Source organism: Lontra canadensis, unplaced genomic scaffold (assembly GCF_010015895.1).
Source record: "Lontra canadensis isolate GAN:19392208 unplaced genomic scaffold, GSC_riverotter_1.0 scaffold29, whole genome shotgun sequence".
NCBI classification, from domain to species: domain Eukaryota; kingdom Metazoa; phylum Chordata; class Mammalia; order Carnivora; family Mustelidae; genus Lontra; species Lontra canadensis.
This window is the reverse complement of record NW_022631023.1, coordinates 4,183,990-4,201,482: the sequence shown is the minus strand read 5'-3', so window position 1 is coordinate 4,201,482 and position 17,493 is coordinate 4,183,990.

The following is a 17,493-nucleotide window of genomic DNA, read 5'->3' as shown; positions in this document are numbered from 1 at the left end:
TTGGAAGTGATTTTATTGTGCCCCTACTTTTCAAGACTTTCCAAAGGAACCTCAGGATTATAGTTTGTCGAAGAGAACCTTGCTTTGCAGCCATATTTAGACACCTGCCTTCTAACAAAACTGCAGACGCATGAACTCCCGAGCAAGTCACGGTCCTCAGGCTGTAGGTTCAAGTGTGTGCGCTGGGGTCCATAGGACAGGATCAAGAGGCTGAAGTGAGCGGGGGTGGTCGGCAGTTACCTTTGGGGTCTGAGCATCTGACAGTGGCATTGAAGGTCGGACTCGGACACAGCCACATCCCCCCAACCCTGCCGGGGCAGCCCACTGATTTCAGAAAGAATCCGACTGGTTCCTGACCACATTCCTTCTCGGGGAGCACCTGCCGTCAGACACTTGTGTGTCAGAAAGGAGTGTCAGCCCCTGAGCCACCCCACCCCCACCCCGCATCAGCGTGGCCGTGCAGCATCTCGCGGGGGCCTTGCTGTCCTGGAGCTCCCCCTGTCCTAGTCAGAATATGCAGTTCAGTAGGCTCAAGCCAGGCGGGGCTTGGAGAAACGTCCTGGTTTGGTGAGAACGTCCGCCCTATTGTGACACCACTGCATCTGTGAAACCTCAAGTCGCCTGGGGTTAATTCTGAGTGTTATGAGGACACATGACCTCAGTCCATCAATGCAGATCCAGATAAATCCAGATCCAGCCCACGCACCGCAAGAGCCGCTCCAGGGTACCTGACCTTCGAAGCCCGAAGGCCTCCACGTGTCCTGGGATGCCCTCGGGTACTGGTTGGGCACCGTTGCCAAAGCAGAGAGCCTGGTTGTGTCCAGCTAGCATCTCAGGACACAGGACAGGTGTGCTAGTAAAATCCCCATCTCGCCTCTAAGTATTTGTTCATTGGCGTTTGCCTGAGCCCATGGGGCAGTGAGGAGACATGAACAGCTTCCTTTGCAGAGGGAGACATATTTGTGCAGCAACAGAAGTGGAAAAACCGGTAGAGTGGAGGTTGCTGCACACAGATGTACTCCAGACCTACAGTATTTTGCCAAGACAGATTTGTAATAATGATTTATGTAATTGCACATGATCAGTTTATAAAAGCGGTTCATAGAATAGCATCACCAAGGGGAGAATTGAAACCTTGAGCATCTTGGAAACCTTCATTACCTTTGGGGTTTTTCCGCAGGAATTTCTTCACTGAGGTTGGAATATATGTATTTTTTTCGTGGGGCATGCACGGACCAGAAGACCATGAGAAGTCAGGTGTCTCCAAAGGGTGGGGCTTCCTTTTTCTCCGTGAAATGCCGTTTGTACAGGCTGCTGAAAGTTTCCCATAAAACCAGGGTTTTCGCTTGCTTCTGTCTCCCCATCAAAGTAAAATTACAAAGCCTTACAATTTCGAAGTTAATGCTTCTGAATGAAAGTTATGAAAACATTAAAAGATGATCTTTCCGAGGTAAAAAACAAAGCTGGTTAAGGATCTGTTTCATCTATAGTGAAAATCACCCAAAATAAACTTCCTTAATTCCATTTCCTTGTACGATTTTGTGTTCTCTGTTGCTAGGGGTAACGACTTGGAATTGCTTTTTCTCCTTCTCCTTGGAGATAATGTGTTATCTAGAGTGGAAGGTGGTACACATTCTTAACGGTGAGCTTGGCGGTCCTGTCTGAACTTGGAATGACATGGAACGTGTGAGGGGCCACATGAGCAAGGGTCGTGTACTTTGGGAATCAACGTGTCTGAAAAACAAAGCAAGTGGGATTGGCCGTGTGCTGATAAAAGCTGGGTTTTTGTAATCTAGGGGGAGGTATTTCCTGCTATTTCTGTTCATTCCCATAGTCAGATAGACGGCAAGCTTGAAACCCCTATGTTCAGTGCCTGCACCCTGGGATTTGTTTTGTTCTTAAGAAGGGTGACTTCACTGTGCCTTGCGGGGTGTCTGCTCGGGCCGGGAGCTCGCGTACCTTGTCTTCGGAAGCCATGCTCCCTCGGCCTCAGGGCTTTGCAGAATGTATTTCTGTGTGCAACTTGTATTTCTGAAAAGGCTTAAGATAACTTGTTTCCCTTCTGGGCATCCCCTGTGTTTCGGCGTGCCATGTGGAGTTACACGGAAGCGTGTGGGCCAGCAGTTGGGGTGAGGGGACGTGCACCCTGCCTCGGAGGTGGCCCCATGACTATGGCCCTGCCCCGGGGGTTGTGCGCCTCAAAACTCAAGTTTTCTATAAGAATCTTATTTTTCTACTTGTATGCACCACGAATTTAAGATGTATACCATTGAAAAGGAAATAAAAGGAGTTTGGTTTGTTTGAATAAACAATACTTTCAACCTGTTGGCCTTGGAATTGTTCTGATGCTTTTGTTCAAGTCGTTCTTCCGAGATGACCATCGGGCGTGTCCTCGGCGGCGGCTCGCCCCCACTGCCACCATAGGGGTTGCTGGAAAGCATCAGAGAGAAGCCTGAGCGTAGGGCGAGTCCGAGCCCAGTCTGTGAGATCCACCTTGCTTTGGAATGCGAGGACCCTCAGGAGTGGGATGAGACTGGGGATAGATAACACAGGTTTAAGGGGTCGAAAGATTGCACGGGATGTCAGCCTCCTCCTGGGGGGACCTGACCTGGGCCGGGCGGGTGCTCAATGAGGGGCCCTGCTCGCCCATCCCACTGCCAGGACATGGTGTCCTCCAAGTCCAACAGATAGACACGTGACCAGGAATGCACAGCCGGAAAGTATCTGCCTGGGAGTGGACCCTGATCCGTCCCCCTGAGAGCAAACCTCTGTCCCCCACGGCCTTGCCAGGCAATGTGCTGAGCCACAACTTCCCGAAACAGAAGGGTCCCGCTGAGGGGGGCAGTTTCTCCAGAGGGATGCGGCCAACTTGGGGAAAGCAGAAACAACGCACGAAGACAGATGTCCCTCGCGAGCGGCCCCAGACCTTGACAAACAGGCTTCTCTCCATGGTTAGACGGGTCTGGTGACAAGGCGGATAAGAAGGAATTCCAAACCGTGAGGAGGTGAGGTAGTATAGCCCTGGAGAAATAGAATAGGGTGCTTGCTTTCTAACAATGAGAAGGACAATTTGATTTCAGCCTTTCTTTTCCTACGCTGCTTCATCATTTCGCCCTTCTTGAGCTGCGGGTGACATTGAGGGTGTGTTTCGTGCATTTGTCACTAGGTGGTGTTGTTGTGAAACTGGAATGACATTTGTGCGTTTTTGGTTTTTTTTTTTTTTAATTCTGTGTGCATTTGTTGGTAAACTTCGAGTGTGTGCATGTAATTACACCCAGCAATTATCCAAGCATGTTTACTCCTCCGTTCTACTCTCAGATAGAATCTTCACGATATGCAGCCTAGATATGTAGTAAGTCTTGGGGGAGGATCCCCAAATGTGCCTTTCCAGCCCCTGGCCTGTCTTCTTTGGGTGCCGCACAGGGAAGGAAACTGAGTCACAGACAGGTGCCACGATTTCTCCAGGTTCTCACTCAGTGGCAGGTCCAGATTCGAAACACCACAGTTTGTCTAATGACTAGACCTATGAACTCAACCATTCAGCGGCTGCCTTTAGAAAGGATAAACATTGAGAATCGAAAGGAAAATTATATTTAAAAATTAAAATGGATGTGTGCTTAAAGAAAAATGCTACCAGGAAACATGTGGGGGGACATATTTGTATGTTTACACATTTACAAATATACATTTGTGTATCTACAAATAAAAGGACGGAAGCTAACGTTTACTGAGGAGGGAATTCTGGCCAGACCTACGGGCTGGACCGGCATTCCATCTTCACACCCAGCCCTGGCAGGTACACACTGTTACTAAAAATACTTTTCAACCACAGGGTGGAAGGCAAGGGCACAAAGAAGACATATTCAGAGAAATTCAGAAGTCTGGGGAAAGGAAGCTCTTACCCTGGGATGAGTCTGTAGGCCAAGGTCTTAAGTGGGTCATCGTGGTTAAAAATAAATAAATAAAATGGCCTGCTGTCCTTTGCATGTAAAAATTTCATACCGGTAAGCCAAATGTGTTAACCATGTCTGTATTTTCTGTGCTCTGACCCTTTGACATGGGGTGCCTTGCAGACCACGGAGAGACGGGACTCCCAAGTTAGCCAATTCCTTGAAAGAGCTAGCAGTTCCCTTCAGAGTAAATCACGCCCCTGGGTGCTGGACTTTCAAAGGCAAGCCAGGCAGTCCAGAGCCCCCACCTGTCTCCTTCGCCTGGTTCCCATACTCTGGGCCGCTGTCCCTTGCCCAAATCGCCCCCGATGCCCCAGAGCCTGCTGAGATGACTCAATCTAGCCAGACCTGAGCCTCTCCACCCTGCCTTGCCCATTCCTTGCTGTGGAAACCACAGTGAAGGCTCCTGTGTTCTCCTCCTCCCTCTGCCCCCTGTCGTCCCTGGTGCTTCCCCTCGTGGCCCAATGGGACATGCCGCCTGGGTCCCAGGATCTTCCTTCCAGACAGTCCCTTCCACTCCTGCTGTCTCACCATCCCTCAGTAAAACAAATCCCCACTACCCTTGAAACACCAGAGAAGGACGTAGGAGCCCCGAAGAAAAGCCTGCAAAACGCTGTGAGCAAACGTGGGACCCCACTGGTCAGGAAACAGGAGAGGCTCGATGGATCTTACAATGCGTGAAAGATGTTTCCGTAGTTAGAAATCAAGCAAACACACCCTTTCATGACCAAGAGCTGCTAAGTCAGAGCGATCCTTCCAGAGAGCCCGAAAAATACCCACGTCATCTCCAAATCGATCTTTCCTCTGGAATCGATCCTAAAGGAACAGAAATGTGGCAAACTGGGAAATAATGCAGAGGGAGATAAGCGGTTTGCTGAATGATATGCCAGTATCAGATCCATTTTTAAAGAGAAATCTACTGGGGTGGGGGGGCAGCGTGTGTAAGATACAAGCGTCTAGCAATTGTGCGACATTCACACGGACCTGTTACCTCCAGAAGTGGGGATCCTGGGTGAGAGGAATACTTTAGGGGTTTCTAATTCATTTATTTTTTATTCAAGTCATACATCGACATTATTAAAAGTTCAAAAAATCCCAGGAGGCTTTTCACAAAAAGCAGTGGTCCCTTGCCTCACCCCTACCCACCTGTATGTCCTACTGCGCAAATCTGGTTTCCTCTGGCACTTCCTCCATGTTTTTTTTTTTTTTTAATTTAAAGATTTACTTATTTATTTGAGAGAGAGAAAGAGAAGGCATGGGAGGGAGGGGCCGAGGGAGAGGGAGAGAGAGAATCTCAAGCAGATTCCCTGCTGAGCACAGAGCCTAACACAGGGCTCCATCTCATGACCCTGAGATCATGAACTGAGCCGAAATCAAGAGTCAGACACTTAACCAACTGAGCCACCCGGGCGCCCCAATAGGATTAGTATTGCTATATGATTAATTCAGAATAACCCCCCACCCCCCGCTAGTCATCTCCTGCAATGTTACATACTTACTTTCCCAGATGTCCTTTAGGAACACCAGATGGTGTTTCTGAAATTATCCAGGTGAGAACTGTTTTGGAACTGTGCTAAATGTATAGATAAATTCAGGGAGTTTGCACTGTTGTTAGAGGGTGGGTTTGAGTCCATCAGAAGAGTATTTCCGACCGGACCCGCCTTCTGCCCTATCCCTCCCAGGCTTCATTTCCTGCAGATCCACACCATTCCTTGATCACGTAATTCCCCAGGGGTTTGCATTTTCTCTTGTCCTGACGAATGAGATTTTTTTTTGCTTACTACACTTTAAAACTGGTTATTGCTCCTGTATCTGAAAGCACCAGTTTTCTGTGTTGATCCAACTGACCGCATTAGAAACTTTGTTTCTAACAAGGTGTGTTCTGCTTTGATTTGTCTGGGGGTTTCCAAGAAGAAAATTAGGTCATCTGCAAATGATGGTAATTTTAACTATTTTCTGATACTTGTGCTTTTTAGCTTATGTTCTTTTTTTTTTTTTTAATGCCAGTTCTGGCCTAAAACACAATGTTGGAGCTCTTGTGTTTCCCCCACTTTTTAAATAGGTTGTATCTTTACAGGGTTCACAAATCAAAATGACATATGGTGAGAAATCTCCGTCACACTCATGACCTCTGGTCTGCCTGGTGTCCGGCCCCTCCCGTGTTGCTCCCCACCTTTTGTCAACAAGGTCACCTGGCATTGCCTTCTCATTAATCTTAAGGCGTCGACCATCAGATGTGTTTATCTTTCTCTCCCTTTGCTATTACAAAAAGGTAATGAACTATATACACCATTTTGCTTTCTTCTTTTTCCCACGTAATTTACCTTGGGAGATTCTCATATATCTCTCCCAGATGTGTCGCGTCCCCCGTACACTTGTCCCATTCTTTATGTAACCTACTTCTTGCTGACGTCATCCCGGTTGTTTGCCGTCTTTTCCTCCCACAAAAACGGCTGCAATGAATAACCTTATACAAACATGATTATGTGGGTAGGTCCACGTGTAGGATTAGTTTCCAGGAGGGAAACTGCTGGGTCAGAAGAGAGCTCCATTTATAATCCTCATGAGGACTGCGAAATTGCCTTTTATAAGGATTATTCCAAATTACGCTCCCACAGTAATGCACGAGTGTGCCTGTTTCCCTCTTCTCTTGTCAAGAAGCTGGTGGTTAAACGTGCACATTTTTGCCAAGCGGATGAGTGGAGAATGACATTTCGGTGTAGTTCTACTTGACACATCTTTCATTCTGAGCGACTTTGGACATCTTTTGGCCATTCTTCCATTGGGCTGTTGCCTGATTTCTAGGGACCCCCTCACACATATATCGTGTTCATATTACAGGATTTCCAAACAGAAGTCTCCTTACACGTTCACTTTCTACTATCGCGTGATTTTGGCAGGCTAACTTTTCCCGCTTGGATTTGCAGCTGCGAAATCGTGTTTTCACTGAGGCTGATACACAGGGCTGGAATGCAGATATCTGAGCTCATCATTGCCTGCCGGGCCCCGGGCCTGCCCCGTGAGGTTTTCCAAAGGTTTGGGGGAGATTATCAGTTGCAATTTTGTTTTTCAGTATGTCCTGTCTTTTGACTGAATTTGTTGGGTTTTAGAGGTTTGTTTTTCCCTTTGAGAAAGGTGTGTGTACACCTACACTTACTCAGATCTGCCAAACAGTTTCTGGTAAGCCTTCTGGATTTAAGTCTGTTAGAAAAGCCTTCTCACCTCCACGTTTAGAAGACTTATAAACAGGGGCATGGGGCGCCTGGGGGGCTCAATCGGTGAAGCGTCTGCCTTCAGCTCAGGTCAGGGTTCCAGGGTTCCGGGATCGAGTCCCACATTGGGCTCTCTGCTCAGGGGGACCCTGTTTCCCTTCCCTGCCCCTGCCTGCATCTCTGCCTACTTGTGATCTGTCAAATAAATAAATAAAATCTTAAAAACAACAAAAAATAAAACAAAAAAACCTTATAAACATGTTTCCTTCTGATTATATTTATGGCTTCCTTTTGGGGGGGGCAAATATTTCATCTCATTAATCTTGCAGTATACGCTCATGCAAGGTGTGAGGTGCGGTTTCTGCAGGAAGGTGTACCTAGTTCTCGCAGTAATTATCACATAGCACACACTTTCCACTGGCTTCAGGTGCCTTTTTATCACACACTTAGTTGTTGTGTGTAGTTGGGCGTCTTCCTGGACTTCTGTTCCCTTTGTGTTCCCTTTCTTTCCGGTTCATTTTTCTTCCAATGGTCTGGTCCAGAACTTGCCAGGACCGGGCTCTTTCAGTATTAAAATTTTGCGCAGTTTTCGTAGTCGTCATGACTCCTGCATTCACACAGCCCTTCTTTTTCAGACATCTCCTGGCTGTTCTTTTCTTTTTTCATATGAACAATTGAATCAGTTCGTACAGATGTCCCCCGCCAACCCCCAGTATGTAAGGGGATGTTTATTGGGATCACATACGTTTACAGTTGAACTTAGGGAAACCTTGACCCCTGTCTGGTGTTGAGGTTTCCTCTCCAAGAAGAGGAAATGTGTTCCTATTCGTCAACTTCTCTTTTCTGTTCCTTCAGAACATGGTAAACTTTCCTTGGCGTAGGTCTTGCCCATTTCTTATTGACTTTATCCCTCGGTATTTAACCCCGTCGTCATCGTCGTCGTTACTGTAAATGAGATCTTTCTCCCATTAATTCTCCCAACTGGCTGTTTGCAACCAGGAAGGCTGCTTGTTTCTATATAATAATTTGGTCGTGTCCTGCTTGCTTAGCGAATTCTTTTGAGATTTCTCAGGTGGAGTGTTCTGGGTTTTGCAGGAACATGGTTGGATCATGCACAAATACTGATAGTAGCCCTCAGCTCTCTCCGATTGTGCATCTGTTTCCTCTCCCCTGTCTCATTACGTCGCCCAGGACTCTTGGTAGAGTGTTACGTAGTAAAGACTGCCTCATTTTGTTCCTGACTTTAAAACCTGATACTACCAGATGAGAAAGATAGGCCTTACTATGTTTGGGACGCAACCATGTCTCATGATCAGTTTTGTGTCAATGTTGCCATGAAGGTATTTTTTAGATGAGATTAACATTTACATCAGTGGACATTGAGTAAAGCACATTACGCTGAAGATTGAGGGTGGGCCTCGTCCAATCAGTTGAAGGTCTTCTGAGGAAAAAGACTGAATTCTGCCTCTGGACAGCCTTCAGACTCAAGCCGCCACATTAACTCTTCCTTGAGCCTCCAGCCTGCCTGGATGTCCTGAAAATTTTGGATTTGCCAGGCTTATATGAGCCAATCCCTTAAAATAAATCTGTGTGGGCCACCTGGTGGCTCAGTTGGTTGAGCATCAGACTCTGATCTCAGGGTCATGAGATCAAGCCCCACATCGGGCTCTGTGCTGGGCATGGAGCCTGCTTGAGATTCTCTCTCTCTTCCTCTGCCCCTTCCTCTGCCCATGCGCATATGCTCACCCTCTCCCTCTCTCTCTCGAAATGAAATGAAATGAAATGAAATATCTATGTATCTATACATCCTCTGGGTTCTATGTCTCTGGAGAGCCCCAGCTGATATACCAACTATTTCTATTTTACTGAGAATTTTATCATAAATTTTACAGTCTTGTCAGGTACTTTTTTAAGATTTTATTTATTTGTGAAAGAGAGAGCGTGGAAGCGGTAGGAGTGGCAGGCAGAGGGGAAAGCAGGCTCCCTGCTGAGCAGAGAGCCCCATGTGGGGCTCGATCCCAGGACCCTGAGATTGTGAGCTGAGCTGAAGGCAGACACTTCACCGACTGAGCCCCACAGGCACCCCGGGTACTTCCTTTTCAACAGTGGAGGATATCATGATTTCTCTCCTTATGTTTACTAACATTGTGGATTATGCTTCCAGCTTTCCTAACAGTGAACCACTAGCCTTTGTTCGGTTGTGATGTATGTTTCTTTTAGTGCTTTTCGATTCTGATTTGCTCTTGTTTTCCCTAACATTTCCCTAACCATATTGACAACTGTGTTTTGTCTGTACTTTTCTTTTTCTGTGGTCTGTCAGGTATTATCAAGACTGTGCTCACTGCATAAAAGTAATTTGGATGTTTACCCTTTTCCCTGCGCTCTGGAAGAGCGTGTATATGGCAATGGAATTACCCTCTCTCTAAGAGTTTGTTAGAATTTCTGATGTTCTTTTGCAAACTAGCACCTTGGCACATTTCTCTGTACATTTTGTGGAAACAGTCTGTTTAGATTTTCTCTTTCTATGAAAATCAGTTTTGATAAATTATATCTTCTTGTAAAACCAGGCATTTTAACCCAGGGTTCCAACTTATACTTAAAAGTTAAACATAACCGTCTTGTGATTCCTTTCCCCATTTTTCCTGCTTTTGTGACTTGTATTTCCCTCATTCCTCATTTTATATTTCTGTGCTCTTTTTTTATTATATCAGGTTAGCACATGACTTAACCTTGTTATTGTTTTGCTGTTGTTGTTTAAAGATTTTATTTATTTATTTGACAGAGAGACAGATCACAAGCAGCCAGAGAGGCAGGCAGAGAGAGAGGGGGAAGCAGGCTCCCCGCTGAGCAGAGAGCCCGATGCGGGGCTCGATCCCAGGACCCTGAGATCGTGACCTGAGTTGAAGGCAGAGGCTTAACCCACTGAGCCACCCAGGCGCCCCAACCTTGTTAATGTTTTAAGGGTTTATTTTTTTAAAGGTTTTATTGGTCACTTCTACTGTTTACTGCCCTTACTCATTTCTCTTTTATGAATCTCTTTTTTCTTTGCTTTAGTTTCTTCTTCTTCTTTTTGTTTAAAGATTTTATTTGAGAGAGAGGATGCCCATGAGTGGGAGAAGGACCAGAAGGGAAGGGAGAGGAAGAGGAAAAGACTCCCACAAAGTCTCTGCTGAGCACAGAGGCTGACTCGGGGCTCACTCTCATGACCCTGAGATCATGACCTGAGCTGAAAACAAGAGTCCGACGTTTAACCGACTGACCCACCCAGGAGCCCCTGCTTTAGCTTCTTCTTGATCGATGATTAATTCTATTTTTTTTTTTTAAGTAGTTTCCACGGCCAACATGGGGCTTGAACCCCCAACCCCAGGATCCAGAGCTGTGGGCTCTACGGGCTGAGCCAGCCAGGAGCACCTAATTCGTTTGCTTTTCTTCTGTTTCCCTGATAGAAGCTTTGCCTGGGGGAGCCTTTCTCTGAGCGATGGGTTACTTTCTTTCAGAATTTACTAAAAACAAGAATTAGCTCAGTTTGTTTTCTCTTTCACTAGAGAGAGAGATTTAAAAAAGATTTTTTTGGAGTTTTCCAGTGGAACTGGCTTTTAGTTCGCGAAACCCGCTTTGGTTGCCCCGGTACCAGGAAGTTTCACCCGCAGTCCGTCCAGCCCGTGGAACTTACGAAGACGTTTGTAGCCACTTTGCCTGTTCCAGTGGTGCTTGAAATCAAGATGCCTTTTGTCCTTCGTGCCTGCGAATTTGAACCACGTTCATTAACCCAGCTTTATTATGCGATGTATGTTTTCACATCTTTACTTTTTAACCTAATCTTTCCTGTTATGGGCTGAATTCTGTCTCCCCAGATCTACGTGTCGGAGTCTTAACCCCAGCACCTCAGAATGTTAGCACGTTTGGACGAGGACCTTACTCGGGAGATTAAGACAAAATGAAGGGTGCCTGGGTGGCTCAGTGGGTTAAAGCCTCTGCCTTCGGCTCAGGTCATGATCTCAGGGTCCTGGGATGGAGCCCCGCATCCGGCTCTCTGCTCAGCAGGATGCCTGCTTCTCACCCCCTCTCTGCCTGCCTCTCTGCCTACTTGTGATCTGTCTGTCAAATAAATAAATTAAATCTTTAAAAAAAAAAAAAAAAAGACAAAATGAGGCCAGGAGGCTGGGCCCTGACCCCCTCTGACTGGTGTCTATAAAAAGAGGAGGGGGCAGCAGGAATCACGTTCAGGGAGAGATGCCCTGGGAAGATGCAGCAGCAAGGCGGGGCGGGGTCTGCAAGCCCCGGGGAGGGTCTTCAGGGGAAACCAGCCCTGGGGGTCATCCATGGGTCCGTTGTGGACTCCCATCCTCTAAGACCGTGCGTGAGTAAGTAAACATCTGTTTACTTACTTTACTTATTGTTCCTTATAGCCCCTGCCCGCACCCCGTCCGTGATGTTTCACTGTGGCGAGCAGATAAGGACAGAAGGGTCATCTCTGTGTTTCTGTAGAGTTCATCACATGCCAGCTCTAGACACAGCGGGGTTCTCTTTGTCCACACGTTCGTTAGGAATTGCCCCCTAAAAAACAAGGAAAAGTGTGCCGCTTCCTACCTTGTAAAGCCTTTTGGCTTAAATTAGTGCTAATTACTTGACTGGTACTAAGACCCCAGGTCTCCTTTCATGGTCATGGTGGACTGCTGGGGTGGACCCATCCCTTTATTTCCAACCTTCCCAGGTCCCCCAGAGTGATGCTTTTCTGAGGATGCATTCAAGAAACCTTTTTACAAGTCGAGGACTTGAACCCATTGCGTTCCTTCCTAGGACAGGATGACCGCGTTTCTGCCCCATGTGTCCAACGTGTGTGTCCATGGTTGTTCACCGTGAGATCTGTTGGCTTTCCTTTGCGTGTAGCTCTTTTTTTTTTTTTAAGATTTATTTGATTTGAGAGAGAAAGTGGGAGGGGCAGAGGGAGAGAGAGACTCTCAGACAGACTCCCAGCTGAAGGCGGGGCTCGATCCCACGACCCTCAGACCATGACCTGAGCGGAAACCAGGAGCCAGATGGTTCAAGGTTGAGCTGCCTAGGTGCCCCGTGTGTGGTTCTTTTATCCAGGGAGGCTTGTTACCTTTCTAATGGCACTTCAGGTAATGCTGAGAGGGAGTCCCCTGGTCTTAAATTTGTTGTAGCCTCTGTTGGCTCCCCCAGATGGGCATTTCCTCCCCACCCTCCCTCTCCATCACCTGACTTTGTTGTCTCAGTGCCAGGATGAAAGGACAAGCCCCTCTAACTAAGTCCGCAGCTCTATTTGATTTCCTTTGGGGCTCACCATCACAGACGAGAACCAGCGACGTACTCTACCTCGAGTTTTCCTTCCCGCTTTCCTCCACAGTTCTCGTTAGTTGTATTGTTCCTACAGTGCTCAGGATAGGGAAACGCCGCGGTCCCGTCTAGGTCCCTGGCGCCCACACTCTTGCCAGCTTCCCCACCAACACACACTTACCTCTGTACTGGGAAAAGCTTCCTTCTAGTAGTTTCCTCAGAAAGAATATTGTTCCTTATAGAAACAGTATCTCCCAAGTCCTCGCTTGTTAAAAACTATTTGTAGCCTTTATACTTAAAGTTTGGCTTGTGTAAAGAAAGGTTTCATTTCACTTCCTCCCTCCCTCTCTCTTTTTCTGTCTTTCCTGTCTTATGGAATGGCATCACTGCCTTCTGGCTTTGAACATGGCCTTGGGGGAAACTGACAGCAGCTTTCTGTCCCCCTCCTATTTCATGTACCTTGACATGTTGTCTCTAGGTGTCCTGAAGACTCTTTTTTTATTTTTATTTTTTAAGATTTTATTAATTTGAGAGAGACAGTGTGTGAGAGAGAATGAGCAGGGGGGTTGGTGGAGAGCAGAGGGAGAAGCTGATTCCCCATGGAGCAGGGAGTCCAATGAGGGGCCCGATCCCAGGACCCCGGGATCACGACCTCAACCAAAGATTGAGCCACCCGGGCACCCCTGCCCTAAAGACTTTTAACTGGGACGTGTCTCATGCTGACCATTTGGGGTCAAGGAAAGTTAAATCTTTCTTCAGATCCACTGCTCTGGCCCCCACTGTTAGGTGAACTTCATTATGCTTGTTAGTCCCAACCTGCTTATTTTCTACAGTCATCATTTTATAATACTTTAAAAATATCGCTTTATTTCCATCAACGTTTTACTGGCCTCATTTCTATCTGCCTCGCTGCTTCCTGTATTTTCATGAGCTTCTCTTTTCCCCTGGTGCGTCTTCTGATTTTGTCTTTTTCTTGTGTCTTTCTTGAGTTCGGTCATTTTGGATTTCATCTCCTATTACTTTGCTATCCTCCCCACATGTTTGCCTTTCTTCATTTTGGGCCTCTTTTGCCAGAAGAATGGCTTCAGTGAGTTGTCTTTTTTTTTCCCCCTTCTCATTTTTGTTGAAAAGCACACTCACCTTTGTCCTCTGCTCTCTGAAGACTTTCTTCCGGCAAGCGCTCTTCCTGGGATGGTGTGTGTGGCCATGCTGTTCCCCGTGTAATTTCTCGTAACATCTGTTCCTCAGTTTGGAAGCAGATTTCTTTTGCAAATCACTTGCTCTGCCTGCCGGGGGTTCCCATGGGGCAGCACAGGCAGGTTTCTCATAACCTCCCGGGTTCCGCGCTTCTGGTAATCCCTCTCCTCTGCTGCCAGAGAGGCATACTGGTCTCTGGAAACACAGGACATACGAGTGTTCACTCTTCTGATTCTCTGAGGAGGGCCCCTGCCCTTTGTGGGGAAGAAGGAATAAGACTCTCGGACCTCAGGGCCAGTCCCTCATCTGCGGACATGGATGCCTCCTGGTGCCTTCTTAGGCTGGACGGCGAGCTGTCCCTCTGTCCCTGCATTTCTGCCCCAGGACCTCTGCCCTCGCGCTCAGCTGCCTTTGGCAACCCCTCTGCATTCTTTGAAGTCTGCGGTTTATCTCTCCCTCCTAGTTTCCCTAAAAAATGTGGAACTCTGAGCTTTTGCGGTTCGTTGTGTTTCTTTCATTTTTCTCACTTCGCCTCTGTGATTTTCCAGGACAAGAAGGGGGAGGTTGCAGGCTTACACGCCCCGCCCCTGCGGGAGTCCGGCCTTCAGCTTTTATTGTACGCATTTTTATACCATTTCAAGGTTTTTTGATGTGTGTGTGTATCTTTCTTTGTTGTTTTTGTTTTTTGGCTACAGAAATATTTTAGTTTGGTTACTTAAGTATTTTTAAACTCTTTTTTTGAAACTTGGATGAAGATTTATTACAAACATATTCATTGTGTTTTTCAAAGTGGAAAATAGCAGAAGGGATCAAAGAGCCCAGTGGCAAAGGAAAAGGCTCGTTGCCATACACACCTAGGACTGAGCGCAAGGCAACTCTTAAAAATGTATTTTAGCGGCACCTGAGGGGTTCAGTCAATTAAGCGTCCAACTGGTTAAGCGTCCGACTAGTTAGGTGTCCGACTCTTGATTTCGGCCCAGGTCATGGTCTCAGGGTCGTGAGATCGAGCCCTGAGTCAGGCTCCTTACTGGGTGTGGTGTCTACTTGAGATTCTCTGTCACCCTCTATCCCTCCCCCCAATCACATGCACTATTGCTAAAAATAAATATGTATTTTTAAAATAATTTCAAGGTCAGGAAATGATTACAGTAAGAAAAAAAGGATATGTCATCTTGTAGTGACATCACAATTTTAAATGTACACACACACACCAAATACTGGAAAGAAATGCCCCCCAAAGTTGAAGAAGTTATCTGTGAAAGAATCACAGGTGATTTAAACTATTCTTTAGCAAATTGTGTATTTCTTAAATATATTTTTATAATCAGAAGATAACATCAAAACATAAATTTGGAAACTTGACCATTATTTTCTTGCTGTCCCTTTCCCTCGGTCCCGTTCCTACTTCCTTCTCTTTCTTGGTCCAATACAACACCCCCCCTCCAATCCACAGCCTGGGTGGGAAACTGAGTCATTCTCACCTCTTTCCACTCCCTCATTCCCCATCCTCAATGGGTCATTAATTGTTCTGGTTCTACCTCCTAGAGACCTCATATTGTACCCTCCCCCACAACTCCCACTAGGGTTGCTCTAATGATCTGTCTTCTAGGCTCTTGAGCTGGGTTCTTTGTCTCCTGGCCCTCTGCCTCTCCCATCTTGAAACCACCTGCTTTCTGGGGTGGATCGCTCCCAGCCTAAATGCTTCCTATGGCCGGCTGCAGCTGCAGGAGGAAAATCCGAATTCGAGCACTCAAGGCCAGCCTCAGTCTGACCTGAATCTACCTCTCCCATGACACACTTGTCACACTCCAGTGTCTAGGTTGCCTTCTGGCCCCGGACCTGGAATCAGGAATGACCATCAGATTACGTTGTAACAGACTCCAGACCATGGAACCAATGCTGGCCATGTCAGCTGCTCTGGGCTGACGGGATCTGCCCTCCCCCGGCACGCCCGAGAGCATGACAGGTGCTCAGTGGACACGGCTGGAGGGCAGGACCCAGGGAGACCCCAACGCCCGGCGGAACTGATTTGAAGCCATGCTGGGAGACGGTGATTCATCCTGGCCTAGAAGTGTGGGAGAAGAGGAACCCCAGCACCCTGCGTGGCAACCATGATCAAAGCCGATTCCTGTGCTGATCCCTACAGCAGTATTAGGACCGGGAAATGCTCGTGTTCAGTTCTCTCCAGACTTGCTTTCTCTGCCTTCCGCGTTGTCCTTGGATCCCTCTGACTGCTTGATCACACAGTTGGCCCAGACAGAGTGCCTGTGTTCTAGGAAACAGAGGGTCTGTCCCCTCTGTCAGTGTCTGGAGACTTTCCTGTGAGGATACCCAAATCCATAGTCCTCTCGGCAACGGGATGAGACTGGTCCCCTGACTTTTAATATTATGTTAAACCCTAGCTAGTTTTGGAGGCAGCTGATTGTTTGTAAGATTAATTTTTTTTTCTTCTGTGTCACGGGTTTTGCAAACAGTTGCTTCATTTCCTTGACCCGTTTGACTCTGTGTCTCTGAGGAAGAAACGCGCAAGGAGGAGTTCACGTCCACGGTCCCGCAGGCCAGACCCTGGAAGAGCAGAGCTCTCGGCTGTGAGTCTGGGAGTCAGTATCCTGTTTGTTGACCACACTTCACGCACTGGGCATGTAAACACCCCTGCAGCAGGGGAGGGGAGGAGAGGCAGGACACGCGCACGGCTCCAGCTTGCTGGCCCCTCAGGAGAGAGGGAACCAAAGCAGTAGTTTTCAGACCTCACTGGGTTCCCACTCACCTGCCCCAAGTAGCGCTCCCATGATGCCCCAGACTGTGCCCCCAAAACTTTACATACTCTTTGCACAGGCTTCTCTGGGTCGGGTCTTCTCGGGGCTTGACCAAACATGAACCACACTACGGTCCTGTTGAAATGCGCATTTGCTGTGTGTGGGACAGGGACAAGTTCCTAGTGATATGGCTCCACGGGGTCTCCCTTAAAGTGGCAAGCTCTGGGTTACACCCTCACGCCCAATCCCACCTTTAGGAACCACACTCCTGCCCTCCTCCTCAGACACCAGCCAGGCCTCACCTGCTGCTGGAGGGCTGTCTGGGCAGGACCTGAGATGTCCCAGCCTGACTCTTACTGGGTGGGGAACCGGCCACGGGATCCTGTGTCGTGCCTGGCTTGGGGAAGATGAGGGCTCTGTTCCAGATCAGCGAAGGCATGGTAGCTTGTCTATTTCTCTCTGCTTTCTACGACCCCGTGACAACGTTTCAGATCCCCGGCAACAAACATCTACAGGGTACGAGGGGCAAAGACATGTGGGTTTCACTCATGGAGAGCGGCTGTGACCATCTGCGTGAATCCACGAACCCTCCCGGCCCCTTCCACACCCCTGCACCCACCCACATGCCTATCTGGGCACCTAGCAGGGATCCAGCACTTTGAACTGACCTAACCCTCCCGAAGGAAGAAGGCCACGAGCCTGGGTCACACCTGTCGTGGCCCGGGCTGCCTGTCTCAGGACTCCTGACATGGTCTGTTCTGCCTCAGTTGCCAAAAAAGCCTTTGTTCCCCTCGGCCTCAAAAACTGGCCCCCATCCCCAAACTCGGGCCTGCCTCCTGGGCTTCCACGGAGAGTGCAGGAGGGACCTCGAGGCCATCAGACAACCCCTCCCTGGAAGATGGTGGGGGGAGCTCAGGTCTAGGAGACTTTGCTTTTGCTGACCGCTAACCAGCACGGAAGCATGTGGCTACGAGCACTTCCTAATGTCTGTGAGAGAGAAGAGAGCGATCCAAGTGACGGCACTGTCCCCTAGCAATGGCCCCATTGGGAAGAGGGAGACACGTTCTTGGAAACCCCAAG